The sequence below is a fragment of the Ascidiella aspersa genome, chromosome 1 (assembly GCF_963924565.1).
Source record: "Ascidiella aspersa chromosome 1, kaAscAspe10.2, whole genome shotgun sequence".
In the NCBI taxonomy this organism is placed as follows: domain Eukaryota; kingdom Metazoa; phylum Chordata; class Ascidiacea; order Phlebobranchia; family Ascidiidae; genus Ascidiella; species Ascidiella aspersa.
Window position 1 is genome coordinate 32,027,594 of NC_139447.1, and position 18,169 is coordinate 32,045,762.

The window sequence follows — 18,169 nt, forward strand, 5'->3', positions numbered from 1 at the left end:
GGGAGATATGACAAAACAAGAGGAATGCTTCGGAATAGGTAAATTTTACCTTAATTACAAAGAAAAAAGATTAACGAAAAATTAAGCGTTGTTAAAGTATAACGTTCTTATAATATTTAAAAGTAACTGATTAGATTCAATTTATTTTCGCGTAGTACAACTTTGAATAATTGGCTAAATACTTTACTAACAGGATTGTTTTGTTTTCTATGTGTGTAACAACATGACTTTGAATCAACTTATTTAGAGTTTTATGAGAACTGCGAGACATTTTATGGTGTTCATTCGTTGGAGTGTTTGATGACCATTTGGAAGGAATTGGGCTGCTTAGTGGAAGGAACTGCCTCACCCGATAATCTAACCTCAGCTGAACTCACCAAACTCTCCAACATGAATTTAATGTCTGAATAGTGTTTTTTTTTTATATAATGTATATATTTTTTAAAATAGCAAACACTATCATTGTCACACCGAAAGCCATTGTAGTAGTAATGATATGTAATCGTTAGTCAATAAGCAGCCTCAGAAGGGCTAGATCTCAGTTGTTAACACACATTTTTGTGTGCATAATTTTTTTAGGCATGCTTTTTGATAACAGTTTTTTTTTCTGTTACCTAACTTTTTTTTTCTTTATTTATATAAACCTTGTTTTTAGTGACCTGACAAACGATTTCAATAAAACAAGAACCGGAGCTGATTCAAATATTGTTTCTGACCAAGAAAAATGTTTCGGAAAAGGTATCTTTACGTTAACTGCATAACAGTTTAACCATATACTAACAGTTGTGCCCACCTAACTTTAATTTTTTGCAGTTTATCCTGACGGCTGTTTAAGATATTATCCCCCCTTATCCTTGGAGTGCCTTACTACTATTTGGACTCAGGAAAACTGCTTAGAAGATGGAAAAACATACCCTAAGACACTTGGTTATGAAAATTCTTTAAAACTGTGGGGTGACCTTGATCAAAGGTGAATTTATTGTGCCTGTGTTCACACTATTACATTGTCAATAAAGAACAAGGCAAATTAGCTATTAGCAACGTTATTGTGTAACTGTGCCTACTACAATGCTTTGTCTTTTTATTGTAGTCGCCCTATTAGTAATGTTCGCATGTTCAACTTTTGCCAAAAAAAATCTGGTAAAGTTTCTAATTATGACTAATGACTATGCTAAAAGACACCTTTTATTTGTCCCCTATTTGTTTATCTTAAAGTTTGGTAGCATATTTGGTGACAAGTAGTAAATGTTTTAGTCTTCTTTGGTTTTGATGATTATGCACCATAACAAATTTCTAAAACACAAAAAGTGATTTGGGGGCAATGTCCTGTTTAACTTTTTTACTTTTAAACTATCTAAGAATATAAAATACAAGGCTTTCTGAAAATGTTAAGCTAACTGTATTCTTGCAGGGAGGTCACTAAAGATATGTCCGACATTAAAGCAGCAGCCGATTCTGGTGATGCGGAAAGCCAGGCTCAGTGTTTTGGACAAGGTTGGAAACTTTTAGTGTTAAAATAAACTTCACAGTTAGGAGACTAAAGTTCACGTGGAAAAAACTAAAAGTGTACAGTAAAATGACGTGTCTATAATCGTTTCTTATTTGAAATAAAATATTTACCAAGAGATGTAAAACGGTTAAACTTTAACGACTGATGCTGGTTAGGGGGTTTTATATTGGTTAATCTTTTGTTTTGATTTTACAAACTAAAAAAAAATAATTTGTGTATGTGAATTAAGTCTAGCTTTGACAATAAGTCGCACGCTAATTTGTTTTTGTGTGATCAGTTTTTCCCAAGGAATGTCCGTCATATTATGGGCCACATTCGTTGGAATGCTTGAGCACTGTCTGGGGTCTGGTTGGCTGTTTAACCATAGGGGAGCAGTTCCCCGCTAACCTTACTGTTGAACGAAGAAATGAACTTTCTGCAATGAACTACAGGTTACTCTACTGTTTAGATTAATTTGAATTGAATTTATCCTAAATGATATCTGCAGCATTATTAACAGAAAGTTAATTATTTTATTACAGGTGTATTGTAAGAATTGTTAAACAACAATAAAACTCAATTAATAATTTCCAGCGAAAATTGCTATTCTCATAACATAAACAACTGAGGTCTTTGTTATTAAAAAAAAAAATCTTTTATGCAACTTGATAAGCTATATTAGAATTTTTCAAAAGTAACTATCTATAATTCCCTAAACAATTTTTTTTTTTGAAATATTATTCTTGGTTATTGTTTTCAGATATTTGCATTTGAACCAGATTTTTTCGATAGTTTTAACAGGCTATTGCATGCTAAACCAAATGTGAGTTTGTTTTTCTTGTGTATTGCAGTTTCCTCTTCACCAATTTTGAAACTATAAAAAATGAGTCGGATTCAGGCAATGCAACTCAGCAGAAAAATTGTTTCGGAAAAGGTGGGTAGGATTAATTTTATTGCGATATTTAGCTTCATTGTGACTTTTTCCCAAAATATTGATTTCAAAACAACATAGGTTTGTTGCAGGTTGTGTTTAGCTAGGATTTTTATTATCACTAGCCTTCTTTCAATTTTAACACAGCTGAGATAATATTATCTACATGTAACTCGCATAAAAAATCGAATGAAACAGCTACCTAAACAGGGATCTTAAGCTGGGGCCCATGGACCCCTTGGGGGTACGTGAACTAGTTTTAAGGGGTCCATGAAGGCAAAATTAAAATATTAGTGTATATTTAAAAAGTAATTAATTTTTCAAAGAAAACACTTTGATTAAAAATAAAACGGTTTGGCACCGACTTTATTTAGACTCCATTTCAAATTTTTTGGACCTAAATCAGCAGATGTATGAAGTCTGTTTGTATTGCGACGTCAAATTATACCTTCCTTTTTTCATTTTCTTGCCTACAATGGTCCACGCTAAGCAAAAAAATATTTTAGCAGTCCGCTGTAAAAAAAGTTTAACAACCCCTGACCTAAAGTAATTGTCATATTTTGTGTAAAATTTTTACCTTTTATTGCCTGTTTCAGAATACTATCCAAACTGTTCAACTTACTACCCTGAGCTGTCGCAAGAGTGTATTGCCACAATCTGGTTACATACTGGCTGCGATGCATTGGGTACCAACTATCCTATGAATCTTAGCCTTGAAACTGTGAATTCTTACTGGGGCAGCCAAAGTCAGGGGTAAGTGCCTATATTTTGGACTGTTGTGCATTCCAGTTAAGTTGATATTTAGGGTAGTAAAGGATTCATGTGTGTCTATTTTAAAGAAATAGCCTGTTTATGTGTTGTAAATATTGTTTAACTTACAAGACTGTTTTCAACACGGAAGTTATAAATACACTGAGTTTATTTCCTACTTTGCAATTTTATTTACTTCCGTAGGCCACTGTAGACATGGGTACGAGAAAGCTTCATGAAAGCTCAAATGGTACGAGCGCTAAAAAAGTTAAGAAACACTGTACTAATGGGTGTTCTAAAGTTTGACATGATTTCTATAATCAAGTGTCTTACAGAATTGTTACTTTTTTAGGTATTAGAAATAGTTAATGAAATCGACCACCTTACTTGGACACCATTTGAATGTACCTGAATGTCCACTTAAAGGGTTATAACACAACTTAATCCCAATTTAATCCTGTAAAAGAAAAGTGCCTAAACATTTAACATAGGCAATTATGATTAGCACAAACAATTCAAGTAGCATATTAACTGCATGTTGTTTTTAATATAAAATATTGTTCCTTACTGAGATTAGGATGCCTCCCAGCTTTTCAAAATTACATTCTATTTTTAGGGAAGTGACATCTTCTATCACTGAAGAACCCTTAAACCCGGCACTCGATGGAGACAAGGAACAACAAATGCTTTGCTGGGGAATTGGTAATTATTTCTAGTAAATTAAATAAAAAATTATAAAATAATTTTCCCTTGTTTTGGTTAGGCTTGAAATTTTTAGGTTGGTTAATATTTTTTTTATGAACTCTTATGTTCAATCCATGTATGCCTTTATTAAAACATTTGTAACAGCTTGCTTTTAATTGCTCATAACAGGTAAATTAAAACACGTTATAGACACATCAAATATTTTGCTATTATATACAATACATGTTTTTTTAATACAACAACATTTCATGAGCTAACAATTTACAACAGTTGCTTATTAGTTTCAATAAGTGTTGGTTATATTTTTTTTGTTTAAAGCTGTTACGCTTATGTTTAAATTTGTGCAGTTCTACCGGAACATTGCGCTGATTTTAAAGGCCCTCACACTATTGAGTGCTACAGGTCTATATGGAAAGAGTCCAAGTGCTTGCCTGAAGGTTTTAAGGCTCCCGACAATCTAACAACAAACGAAATTGCAGAATTAGATAAACTGAATGTTAGGTGAGAAAAGTACTGCAAGTTAGTTTCAAAGTCTAAAAAGGTAGCCTAGAGATTTACGTTATCACGTTAAAAAGATGAAACACAGAACACAGTTAGCTGGCCTAATACGAACTAAGTCAGTGGTGTTTTATGAAAAGATCCAAAATATATTTAATTTTTTCTTTGTTTTAGAAAGCCAACAGCTAAAACCTTTATTAGGTTTTGTATGTAATGTTACCTACATAGTTGAACAAAAGCTGTCTCTGAACAGAAAAGTATAAGTGTAACCTTATACTAGGAATAAAATGGAAAAAAGCAATTGTCAAAGATTTAAAATTATCGTTAATAGTAAAATCCATTAAATTTTGTTTCTATTTTTTCAATAAAGCCCCTGATAACGATTATTAACACTTTCGCAGAAAGATTGGCTGACGAGGTTAATAACATTTTATGTATTTCTTTAATTTTTAATAAAATAAAACATTGAAGGTACAACTCTGGAAAATTAAATACCAAAACTTATTTTGACCTACACTTGCCTTTAACTAGCTTTTTAGATATTTAAAAAGTGGACAATGGTATTCGTAATTACGTTTTACTTATTAATACGTAACTTTACATTAAATATAAGTGTGTCATAGAAAACGTGTACTTATCAGTAGTCACCTTGCATTAGTATTTTATTGAAGCTATTATTTCTGCCACCAGTTTCTTACGTATCATCAAATATAACTTTACATTTTTAGAGATGTTTTAGAAAACATGACTCGCATCAAAAATGCAGCAGACGACAACAGTACGACTGATCAACTTAACTGCTTCGGCATGGGTAGAATTTTTTATATTTTATTACATTTTTACCGCAAAAAATATTTTTTGTTTTGTTTGTGAAACATATTTAATTACTAGCTGAGCACCATTGTTTTCTTATGCAGAATATTACGATAACTGCTCGACATATTATGAAGTGCTCCCAGTGAAGTGTTTGAACAGTATTTGGACGAGCGGAGCTGGTTGTTCCGATAAAGGAACAGCTTATCCCGGAAATACGTACGAGGATGACGTGAAGTCCTACAGAAGCTTTGATCAAAGGTAAACATATTAAAAGTTGATGAAATAATATTATTGTTTGGTTAATATTGGGATCTAAGCCTGGTCCTACATTTCTAGTAGTTTATCTTTTTTCCATATCGTAAGATTCAAGCAAAAGCACATAGGTTGTAAAAAAAATCCAAAACAGCTTTACTCAACAAGAGCAGAATACTATATAGTTACGCAAATAGCATCGCCAGTTCGCTAAGATTCTTAATTCGATTGAACAATAAAAGTTGTTATACATTTGATAGTAAACAGAGATTATAATTAAGAACCACATTATCAATTAAGAACTGCTTTCTTAATTTTAAAACTCCTTTTTTAGTAAGGGAGCAGTTGACTTTGATGACCTAACGGTCTCTCTCTGCGCCCTGGGAATCCGTTTCCCAAACAATAAACATTTCTATCTATCTATATCTTTCTTTAAGATTAGTTAGCTACAACACTGTCCTATGTATGATTTTTTCCATGGACCTAAATGTAACCTATTTTCAGGCTGCTGTTGCCTATTGTCTTTAAATATATTGTCTTTAAACATAATTTGGAATTTTGCCCTCAATTACCAGTGCACATTGCACAAGACACTTTAGAAAAACTTATCTTAACTTTTTTTTCAGCGCACAAGAATTAAGTATTTTTATGACTTATAAAACATTCATAGTAAATTAACCTGAAAAGCATTTCAAGTAAAAGTTTTATTGCATAATAAAATTTTGCTATGCTGTTAATTAAAATAAATTGCTTTTTAAGGGAGGCGCTGAAAAGAATTAAAGGGACGAGGGAAGCTGCCGAATCTGGAGACAAAAACTTTCAAAAGAAATGCTTCGGAATTGGTTAGTGGCCACGCTTTTCACCCTTACCGTATAGTATCTGAGTGCAGCGCATAAAAGGGGCGTGTAAACACTTGACCAAGAAGTTTTCTAAAAGTGCTTTTTTGCGAATGCCCTTTTTGAACAAAATGGATTGTTGTAAAATTTGTCTACATATAGCTTGATAATAAATTGCAAAGCCAAAAAGGTCGAGTAAATCGACAGCATCTTGAAGACGTTTCGATACGAGCTAGAGACATTAACTGAAGATGATACAAGCTCGTATCGAAACGTCTTAATTAAGATGCTGTCGATCTACTCGACCTTTTTTGCTTTGCAATTTATTATTAAGCTACATTACAGATCCGTGCATAGTGTACCCTTGTCTACATATCTTTTGCTAATGTAAACTTGGGAATATTTTCTTGGATAGGTTGCTGCAAATTACTTTTAATTATTACACTCTGAAATATAGTTTCAGTTTAATTTTCTTAAAATCGAGATTGGGGGTTGTCCAAGCTGATACCTCATGTCAAGTGGTAGTATATGAAAAATAAATTTATCAAAGAAAAACAAATAGGTTAATAACTGTAAGTACCGTAACTAAACAAAAACTTATTAACTCGAAATCAAATTTTTACCTAATAAGCTGAAAAACATAACTCTTAAACATTTTATTGTGGTCTAGTTTGCTTGTTTTCGCATAGTAATGAGTTTTGCTGAAAGAATATTATATATAAAAATACAACGCCAAAAAAAAGTTTCACGTTTTGTCTTGATATTAAATATTTTATTGTTATACTTGATACATGTTCGATTTGATAGTTTAAAATGAATTACGAAGCCAATAAGGTTGACTAGATCTACATCACCTTGATTCAAACGTTTTGATACAAACTTGTATAATCTTCAGTAAATGATATAAGTTCATATCAAAACTTCTTCATTATCGAGCTGCATTGGAGATCCGTGCATATAGTGTACCCAAGTATATTGATATAGTTTACCTCAGGGGCTCACAACCTTTATTACACCGTGGTCCCCTTTGAAAGTTTTGATAAATCAATGCCCCCCCCCCCCCTATTTTTGCCCACCTTTTGAAAAAAATAAGAAACGTCATTTTAATTAACAACCGGTTATACAGTAACCGGTAGTTCGAATGATAAAATGATGTAAATACAAAACAGATAACTTTTTATCATACCTTCTTTTAGCAGGGGTAGCCACTGCGCGAATTTTAAAATATGAATATTATTAAATCTAAAAGTAAACCAAAGAAAGTAAACTCAAGATCAACGAGTAAATACTATTTTCTTAATTTTACATGCCCCCCCTATGCCCTAGGGGGTATATATTGATAGTTTATGTGAATATACTTGTTGCGTGGACTTATGCAGCATATTTTAACACAGAGCTTCCTGACAATTGCACTTTCTACCCACCACATGACGACGATTGTTTGAGTGAGGTGTGGACCAAAATTATAGGGGCAGCTCCCGAAGGGACGTATTACCCCCCGAAACTAAATTCCAGCTACAAACAGATGTTGTTTGACGACGCTGACCTTCATGAAGTTATTCAGTTGCTCAACGAAATTACCAACGAGACCAACAACCACATCAAGAGCTTTGGAATGGGTAAGATCGAATTTTGCGCTAAATATGTCTTACATTGTAGCGACACTACACCGACCTATCGATGCGTTATGTTTGCCTTTTTCTTATTTTTCTCGTGCCTTTTTATCGTCGGTTCTTATTGTGTTCTTTTTGATTCGGGCACCTGGAATAAAGACTTGCCATCGTCTTGAAATTAACAATATTTTTTTTATTGTTTCAGAACTTCCAGAGGGTTGTGAATTTTACCCTCCACATAGCGATTTTTGCATTGAGATGGTGTTCGAAAAAGTAAGCAAATACTTGTTTACAAAGAAAACTCTGTGTTGATTATTGAATTTAGCTGGTCAAGTTGTAATAATAAACTGACAAAAGTTTCTTCCGATGAAAAAATTATATTTCACTATGTTACAACTCTTGCAAACCCTTCATACATATTGATGAAATATATGATTAAATATTTATGCAAAAAGTATTGCTATCTTATTTAACATATAGTTTCTAAATATCTTCGTTCGTTTTTTTTTTTTTGGTTTAAGTAAATTGTTTTTTAAGTCAAATAATTGCTGACAATGGTTGCTAGATCTTCGCATACTAACCGAATCTGTCGATCAATGTTGCAAGCAAGCCATCATAGAAAAAACAACCAGCCTGCAGTGAGGTTCGAACTCACGACCTCCGGCCTTGTCAGGACCGTTGCTCTACCAACTGAGCTACACAGGATCAGAGAGGAGCGAGTCGAGAAACAAACATACGCCAATGCTTGCTACATTCTGTTAGTACAAGCAACTTCACATTGAAGGGATCCACAGTACCATATCATCATTCAATGACTTTTAGTGCTGATCACAGTATATTATCCCCCTTTGGTTTCCAAGGCTCAGTTGCTTGATCCTGGATTTTGAACTGGATCGCCTGACAACGGTACAGTGGTCGTTTCTCGACTCGCCCTTTCTGAGCCTGCATAGCTCAGTTGGTAGAGCGACGGTCCCGGTATGACCGTAGGTCGTGAGTTCGAACCGCACTGCACGCTACTTGTTTTTTTAGTCTGCTCTGCTTGCATCATTGATCGACAGATTTCGCGAGTCTGTGATGGCTTTTCGGTGTTCTAATTATACGTAAGCCGTAATCGTTGACCGAAAAGCAGCTGCAGAAGGGCTAAATCTCAGTCGTTAACACACAAATGTGTGTACATGTTTCATTAAATAATGATATGGCACTGCAGACACCCTTCAATATGAAGTTGCTTGTAATAACATAATGTGGCAAGCATTGGCGTATGTTTTTATCGATACACTCCTCTGAGTCTGTGGAGCTCAGTTGGCAGAGTGACGGTTCCAGTATAGCCGAGGTCGTGAGTTCGAACCTCGCACAAGACTATTTGCTTTTCTTGCCTGCCTTGCTTTCCACTGCAATCCTGATAAGGTGATTTTGTTGGTAGCTGTTTTGAAGGTCTCCGAAAAATCTTTAAATTTACTTCATATGTGACAACCCTGTTATTGGACTGTTTACCGCATTGGCCCACCCAATAGTTCAATCTATGCGACTTTTAGGCCGGGTGCGATGAAATCTTAGGAAAAGTTCCACCCACTCGCAATGAAACCTACAAAACCATGCAACTCAATCTAGTGTTGGAAGAGTTTCAAACTTTCCAGCGAAACGCCGCCAACGATTCTCTGAGCGGAGTGGAGAGTGAGATATGCCACGAACCAGGTTTGCATTTCATCTCTGAACTGTTTTATACATATTTTTTGAATTGGCATTATCGAGCATCATGAGATTTTTATTGAATATTTTACTTTAATAGATAGGATCGCTCTTCTGGTGTAAATGAAGTTATAAACCGACGTTATGAAATATTTTTTTAATAACTTAAAACCTATAAACCAGTGGTTCGCAGTTCTTAGTTTTTGCGATCCGCTCCAACCCTTCAGATTTCAAAAACCCACACGACCCCCAACACTACTTCCATTTACCGGTTCACTAAGGCAAATGTCGTTTTAACATATTTTTTAATAGCCTATTCTCTTATCAAAAAATGATTTGTTTTTTTTCATAGAAGGATTAGTTTTTTTTGTCCTAAATGTCATGTGCGTACACTTAAATGTCATGTGCGTACACAAAAAATTGTTTTTATATTTTAGATTACGTGAAACTCGCTGAGAACTTTTCTGTGTTGGTCGTTCACGAAAAGCTAAATTACACCGGCGCTTTGGCTTATTGCCGCGAACAACGAGGCTATTTACTACATGAGGTATCTAAGTACTCTTTACGTCGCACTGATTACTTGTTACTTTTAATATCGATGATAGGACACATATAGATAAATATTAGGGAGTTTTGGTAGATAGATCCCTAAAACCGTTGTATACAACATTTAAGTTCATTTGAACATGCATTGGCCTTTTTTTTTAATTTTACGATTTTCGTCCAAAATTTAATTTTTAGTACTACTGCACATAAATATTAAAATGCAATCTCTGCAGATCTTACTTGGTTCAGTCATTCCATAACTGTCTAAAAACAAGTATAAGATCACAGCAAATGAATTTTTCTAGAAAAACATAAATTAAACGAACTTTAAATTTCGCATTTATACCCGATTTTGCGATTTTCAGGAAAAAATCAACTCGATTTCCTCACACCAATACATGTTCAAATGAGCTTAAATTTTGTGTATAACGATGTTAGGTGTCTATCTATCAAAATCCATGTGCGAAACTTTGGAGACCCAATTCTATTTACCGAACTTTTTATATGTGAACAAAACCCAAGACAAATGGCACAAATAAAGTCCAAATATATTAAAATGCCCCAATGTATTTATGTCTCACACAGTTTTCTTAACTTTAAAGAAATTTTGCTCTGGGATCATCTCAATAAATCTAAACACGTAAACTATACTGGAGCCGGCAATTCAATCAAATAAAACCGTGACTTAATTTTGGGTAGCGACACATAAGTTGAGAAAGATTGATTTATCACAACTGGCGACAAGTTTAGAAATGGCACACAATAGCCCCTTAAAAAGACCCCCCCCCCCCGAAAAAAAAGAATAGCCAAAATACTTTTATATCAAATCAAGTTATTCGTTTTCGCCTTTTTTCTGACGACTGCCATGCAAAAAAAGCTTGTGTTTCGGCATTTGAACAACCTTCAGAGACCTTGTAATTGTTAATATTTCGGTAAAAAAATGTGTTTCGCGTTGTTCGAAAATATAACCCTTTCATCTTTTACTATTAATTACAACGTACATTATTGAAAACCAGTCCTCGTTTAACTGTCCACAAACAAACATGTTAATCCTAGTTACCAATTATGAACAGCCTCACGTTTTCCTATTAATAATGTCAGAACTGTTATTGTTTTTGGTGAAGTGTTGGACTCTATATGTAATATTTAATCATTATAGATAGTAAGTTCGGAACACCAAGCCCTCATCGAAGAAAAACTGCGCAATGCCGAAGAGTTGTTTGGTGTGACCACTTGGTGGCTAGGATTGGATGACAAAAAAGTAGAAGGTAGGCAGCAACATCTTCGTCCTAACAGTTTTTGTTTCCTAGTTTTTACTGCCTAAAATTGAAAGAAATTTCCGTGAGGGTATAGCTAAGGTAAACGATCTTTGCTTCGAGGTTAATGATTAACCTTTTTATATGATGATGCTGCGGTTTAATAACATTTTAAATTTGTTTCACGGTTTAAAATTTCAATAATCAGTTGAACTGATAATTTTATGTATGATGAAATTTTTATCAAATAAATTTAATTTCTGTTAACTCAAATGTTTGCAAATTTGTACCTGAAATTACCTTTTTATACCTTTCTTTTTTCGTTGAAATCTTGTAAAAAAAAATGTTGTTGAAATGTTGTAAATTTTTAAGATGCCAGTTTGGGATTTCGAGTACGATAGTTTATTGCATACCCGATATTTTGAAGAAAATGTTTAGCGATCCGATCCGGCATTAAACGACGTCATTACTATGGGCAAAGAAACAAAATTGATTAAATTGTAAAGCAGAACGGTAATGATTTTCATGGCATCAGGCCGAAAATAGCTTTTGCGCTAGAAATCCTATTTATTTGCTATTTTAAATGTAATATTTTCTGGGAAACTTGCTTTTGAAGGTGGAAAACTCTAGGTTGGCTCGCAAAACATGACTGTAACGCACAAACTTATTTGATATCGAATTGGCACCGATACCAACGTAGTATCGGACGAGTACCGATATTATCAATTGGCATCGGGTATCGACTATGATTCGATATTATGGGACATCTCTAGTGCCAGTTAGCTTTCAGCAAAACTTTCAGTTGAAATGATGAAAGGCAAAGTTTAGTAATCCAATAAATTTATTATGTTCGGTTTGCAGTAAAAATGTCGTCAGAATTCCAAAATTACAACATAGTCCCATGTAATGTATTGTTACCTAAAGTGTATTAGACATGTTTTCAGGTCCTTCAGTGTACATTACAGATCGGTCCATAATGTACCAGTTAATCTCAACCTTTTATAACCGGTTGCTTCTCAAATTAAATTTGAACTAGTTTTGATCTAATGTGTAAATATTGATAAAATTTTGACTTTTTTGCCAAGTCAAAAAAACAATCGCCCAAATAATAAATAGCTTTATTGATAGGACAACCGTAAATCACTTTGGCTTCAATCTTAAATAATCCCCTAACAGCTTGCAATATCGAATTACATGCTTCGTGTGCAAAATTGTCCTGAAATCTGCGATCCATATAAATGTGAAGGTCAGTTTGAGTGGAACACAGAAGTGCAGTTGCTTCAAGATGACTACGAGAATTGGAGTGATCGTGTCCCTGTTTCACATCCCAGTGAGGATTGCTCTATATTGGATGCGGAACAAGACTTCAAATGGGATGTTGAAGATTGCTTAGCAACCCACTCATTCATGTGCCACTACTGTACGTTAAATTAAGTTTAGTAATAAATTAAATAAGCCTTTTTGTTATATTAAACGCTTATATGTAATTATTGTGTGGAATTCAGACTGTAGCTCATTACCTCGTATTTTAGATAGTGGGTTACCTTTGTCGTAGAGATGGCTTTTTTTACGATCTTAATAAGATATAAGCAAATTATTAGCAATTATTGCCAAAAATTAAAATTTAACTTTGGATCACATAAGATTCGTAAACATTAACTAGACTCAAACCTAATTGTTTCAGCAACCTAGTTAGTACACATTGCTCTTCTAAAATATATTCTGTTGGATTGATGCTGGGAAATAAAAAACAGAATACCTAGTACAAATTAAGCAAAAGTGCAGCCTATTGTTGAAAAAAAAACGTTTAAACTTTAATGTTAAAAGAAATTGTAATATTTTTTGTACCCAATAAAACCAATTTTCTATTATACTAACGGACCATTTTTATGTAGCAAAAGTAAGAATTTCTGCAAGACAAAGCAGAAATACCTTTACTTGTGTACCACTACGTATTTTTGTTTTAAATTAATTTAAAAACCGCTATGACTGGGGTACATACTGTAGACCCTTGGGGGTTTGTTGTCAAGTTTTGGTGGGTCTAATTGTAATCTTCGTGTATAATTTAAAATAGAATGATTGCATTTTCAAAAGCGAGAATAATGAAAAAAAACGCTTTTTTCTCATCTTGAATAAATTTAGACTAGGTTTAAGTTTGTTTTTTTACATGTATTTTTGTTTCAAATTATAGTGAAATGTGGATTTCCGCCGGTTGAAACAGTAGAGGTTTGTGACCCGCCATGTCACACGAACGAGAACTGCCTCAATGCCACATGCCACTGTGCCGGAATCTTCAGCGCAGACAACTGCTCTTGGGCGGGAGGTCAACACCCTTGATTTCGCCATTACTTTAATGAATGCATTTAAAATAATATAGCTTAATAATAAACGTCAAAGGCTAAAGGGTCGGGAAAATCGACCTCATCTTAATAAAGACGTTTTGATACGTTGCAGGGGTGTCGAACTCAAACATGCCGACGTGCCAATTTTTATCTTATAACTTCTTCTCGTGCCAAAGTTTAGGAACTATTTTTTTTTCTAATATTAAAAGCGCTTTTATACAAACAATGAAAACAGTATATTGTTTTAATATCAGAAGTTATTGTTTGTTGTCGTAATTGCTGGGATTGCTTTGTATTGTGAGTAAACAATGACAATTGGCTGTTTAACAAATTTAGCTTTTTTGACAATTGGCTCTTGGTGGGGCTTGCGTGCCATTTTTGTTAGGTCGCGTGCCTTATGTTGGACACCCCTGAGTTTATGCGACTAAATGAAACAAGTGCGCATCTTTTTTATCTAGATCAGGGGTTCTTAACCTTTTTTGTATGTTTTACCCTCTTAATAAAAATGAATATCAAATTTACCCCCAATATATAAAGTAGTCCTAATTTATTAAAACAACGTAAGTAACAAATTCCCTCAGTTATATTCACTGCGACGGCTGCCCTTGATATTGTGGCAACGAGTTGTTCAATGGTAAAGTAAAGTAGTAGATTATGCTAAAGTAGTAGATTATGCACAACGAAAAGATTTAACATGTTAAGTCGGTTTTAGATTTGATAGTAAGCAATACAGAGAAGCCGTTTCACATAGGTTAGTTAAAGAAAACGGAACCAGAATATTCAGAGCTTGAATACATATCCTTGGATTTACCCCCTAAAACGAGCAAATTTACCCCCTGGTGTAAATTTACCTCAGGTTAAGAAAGGCTGATCTGGATGATGTAGATTTACTCGACCCTTTTGGCTTCGACATTCAATATTAAGCTACTTACTGTACCTCAAATATTTTTTTTATATTGTAGCATTAAGTAGCTTACAGAATTGACTTTGCTGATAAAACAGTTTTAAAAAATATTTTTGCATACGTTTGATTTTTTTAACCATGAATATAAGACTTCTGTAATGTATTACGTTGTTTTTCAGGAATGGATGCGGTTCTAGAAACTAAAGAATTCGGCAAGACATTCCTCTTCTTTGAGGAAAAGGCGAATTGGCACCAGTCTCTTGCTTTTTGTGAAGGTGCTTTGTTTATTTTAGACGATAAAGTATTACATTACATTGTTTTGCTTAAAATTGCTTTTATTGTGCATTGGATATTTTAAAAACAACAAGGCTTTCGATAAGTTTGGTTGGCTTAACATTATACAAGTATAAAACACCATTTGTGATTTAAATTTTAACGATTAGGTATAATACAATAAAGTACAATACAATAAAGTGTTTAAATTGTTGCTGCATTTAATAAAAAAAAATTCTATTGATCAATCTTCAAAATCTGGCATTCAACAACATATAAAAAAAAAACTTTAGTTGACTTATTCAACCTAAAAAGTACTTTGTAGTGCATTGAAGTGTTTAGAAATGTTATTGTGTTTAAAGGTTTCCTTTTTACACCTGAATTATGTTGATGCGTTTAAAATTATACTTTTACATATATGACACATGTAAAGGCGTTTCAAGTTATACTTTTTTTTACATCTGCTACCTCTTTTTTCAGACACATGGGGCACTCTGGTAATTCCCAGTAATTTGGAAAGGCACGATTTTATAGTTGAAACTTCAATCGACCTGGGTTTTGGCGATCTGGCCCAAGCAATGTGGTTGGGAATGTCGGATTGGAAGGCGGAGGGAAATTGGACGTTCACAAATGGCGAACTGGTTAACTATGCTCCTGTGTTTGGAGGTAAATGTGCCAAGTTTTATTCAGCGTTTTTTTACAAAGGTGTAAGGAAGTGTAATGTTAAGGAAAAGACTAAGTGGTGCATCTAAAAACTGCATATCTAAACAAAATTGTTTAATCACCTTGAACGGTTGTTTTATATTAGTTTTTTTGGTAAACCTTTGAAGTATAAATTACAAATTTAGCATGAAACGAATGATAAAAGCATATGTAAATTTTATCAGGTGTATTAAATAATTTGCAAATTGATCAAACATAAAACTAATGTCGAAACGTTCCATCATTACTAAATCGTAAACCCAAGTTATATTTGTAAATTTCCAATTACTGTTACTATACAATATTCAATATACATATTCTGCATCCAGGAATTCGCTTGGGTGCCATTTCTAATTCTCGAGGGTGCTAATAGATATTTGAAAATCTTTTATTTAAGAATTTAATTTTTTTTTTCAACTATTACATTTTCTTGTGTAAGATTCGAGTGGAATAAATCCAATTGTAACATTCTGCGATGTGTAGAGGTCATGTGTGTTGTTCCAGTTCCACTTATTGTGACATTCTAGTGAATTACCTACGGTAAAATCTTTAGGGGGTGCCGTAATCTATTTATTATTTTTAAAGGGTACTGCTAGCCATAAAAGGCTGAGAAACACTGCGTTAAACGGTGTGGTTTGAAAAAAAATCACAAATGACTGACCTCATTTTTCTCAGACCTCACTGGTAAAGGAAAGCTCAAGAACTACATTCATAACACCACTTCGATTGACGAGAGGTGGCATTTTTACTACAACGAGTCAAACCTTGTATTAAACCACTCCGATGCTACCACTTACTGTGGCCCAATTGGTGCACATCTACCAATTGTTCGCGACGAGGCTGAAAACGACAGGATTTGCCGTTTTTATCTGGTTAGTGCAACAACTGGTTGTGTGACAGACTTTCCTAATTTTTCCTTTAATTTCCAATGGATCTTTTTTGGATTTTAAATAATTTTTATTTTATATTTTATGGATTAAAGCTCTTGTAACGTAATGAACAAGATTTCCAAAAAAAAAATCTGTGCAAGAACACACAATTATTTTTTACTATTTGTGATGTTCTCTTTTTATCTGGTTGGTAAAAACAACTGATTGTGCAACAAAATTTTCTAAAGTTTTCTTTAATTTGCAATTGCTTTAAGATAAAATTGTAAAACTAATAATATTTTTAATTTATGTACTAAACAGTTTTATGGCAGGATCTAAACATGTTTTGATGGATTATAACGCTTCTGTAAAGTAATCAAAAAAATTGTACAAATTTGTACAAGATGACACAATATTTCTTTTTACCATTTTGCAAACATGTTCCGATTGTTCCGTGTAATTGTATTAGAGCTTGATCCCTCGTTGGAGAGTGGAACCCACGGATATCATGAATCCATATCATCACAACTTCTTGTGGATGGCTGTGACTCGTAAAGAAGGCTCCTCGATCGAAACCTTTAAATGGAGTGATGGCGTTTCTGTCTATATGGAAGATTTTTGGTACGTACGAAGAAGTCTTCCAATCCCTCCAGAGAAAAAAGACAGTACGTTTTAGTTTTGTGTCTGTTTATTTTCACTTTTCTTTTTTGCAATTATATTCTGTTTGTTGCAGCTTTTTCTATATTTTAGTCCGCTTAGTTTCACGGCGATTTTTTTTCAGCATCCTTTAGCGAAATTAATTTAAAGAAACCAATTTACAAATCTATATCCATGGCATTGGTTTCGGAAATTACTTAAAATCGCCTTGTTTTTATGAAAGTCATTTTCAAGAACTACTATTAATTTTGCACCGTTTGTATCTAGTTGTATTCGACGCTACCTACATATGTTAAGAACCTTAGGCAAAACCCATTTTCACCACCGAACTTTCTGTACCAATTATTTCCAAGCAAATTATTTTGCTGTGACCTAGCCCCTAGGAAGCTGCTTTTTGACCAACGATTACGGCTTCCGTATCATAAGTACACCGAAAGCCATTGCAGACTCACCGAATCTGTCGATCAATGATGCAAGCAGAGCAGACTAGAAAAACAACTAGCGTGCAGTGAGGTTCGAACTCACTACCTCGGGCCATACCGTTACCGTCGGTCTACCTACTGATCTACACAGGCTCAGAGAGGAGCGAGTCAAGAAACAACCGTACACCAATGCTTGCTATATTCTGCTAGTATCTCACTGCAGGCTAGTTGTTTTTCTAGCCTGTCTTGCTTGCATCATTGATTGATAGATTCGGTTAGTCTGCGATGGCTTTTCGGTGTACTTTTGTCAAACGTCGCAGCCTATTTGTATAAAGTTTACAAGTCTTCCGAACAGAGGCACGTTGACGCCAAAAAAATACTCGTATTAACGGAAACTATTTGTTATAACTATTTCTACTCATTTAGAATAACTGCGGTGCTGTGTTATATATCAACGGTTGCATTCATGTGATTACAGCTTTTGTAAAGTGGCTGGGGGAAGATCCTAATAACCAGCAGCGATACAATGTATTTGAGGATAGAACAATGGGCGAGTTTTGTTTGGGCTTAGCAATGTCCGAACAACGGTGGATCGATGTTGGCTGCTGGTGGAGACTGC

At 34.1% G+C, this 18,169-nt stretch overlaps 1 non-coding gene across 1 annotated transcript; it reads right to left on the reverse strand.

Annotated features, from left to right (window-relative positions):
- Positions 1–8,520: 8,520 nt before the first annotated feature.
- On the reverse strand, positions 8,521–8,595 carry Trnav-gac (transfer RNA valine (anticodon GAC)). Its single transcript has one exon. It is a non-coding gene; the product is annotated as a tRNA-Val (tRNA).
- Positions 8,596–18,169: the final 9,574 nt, after the last annotated feature.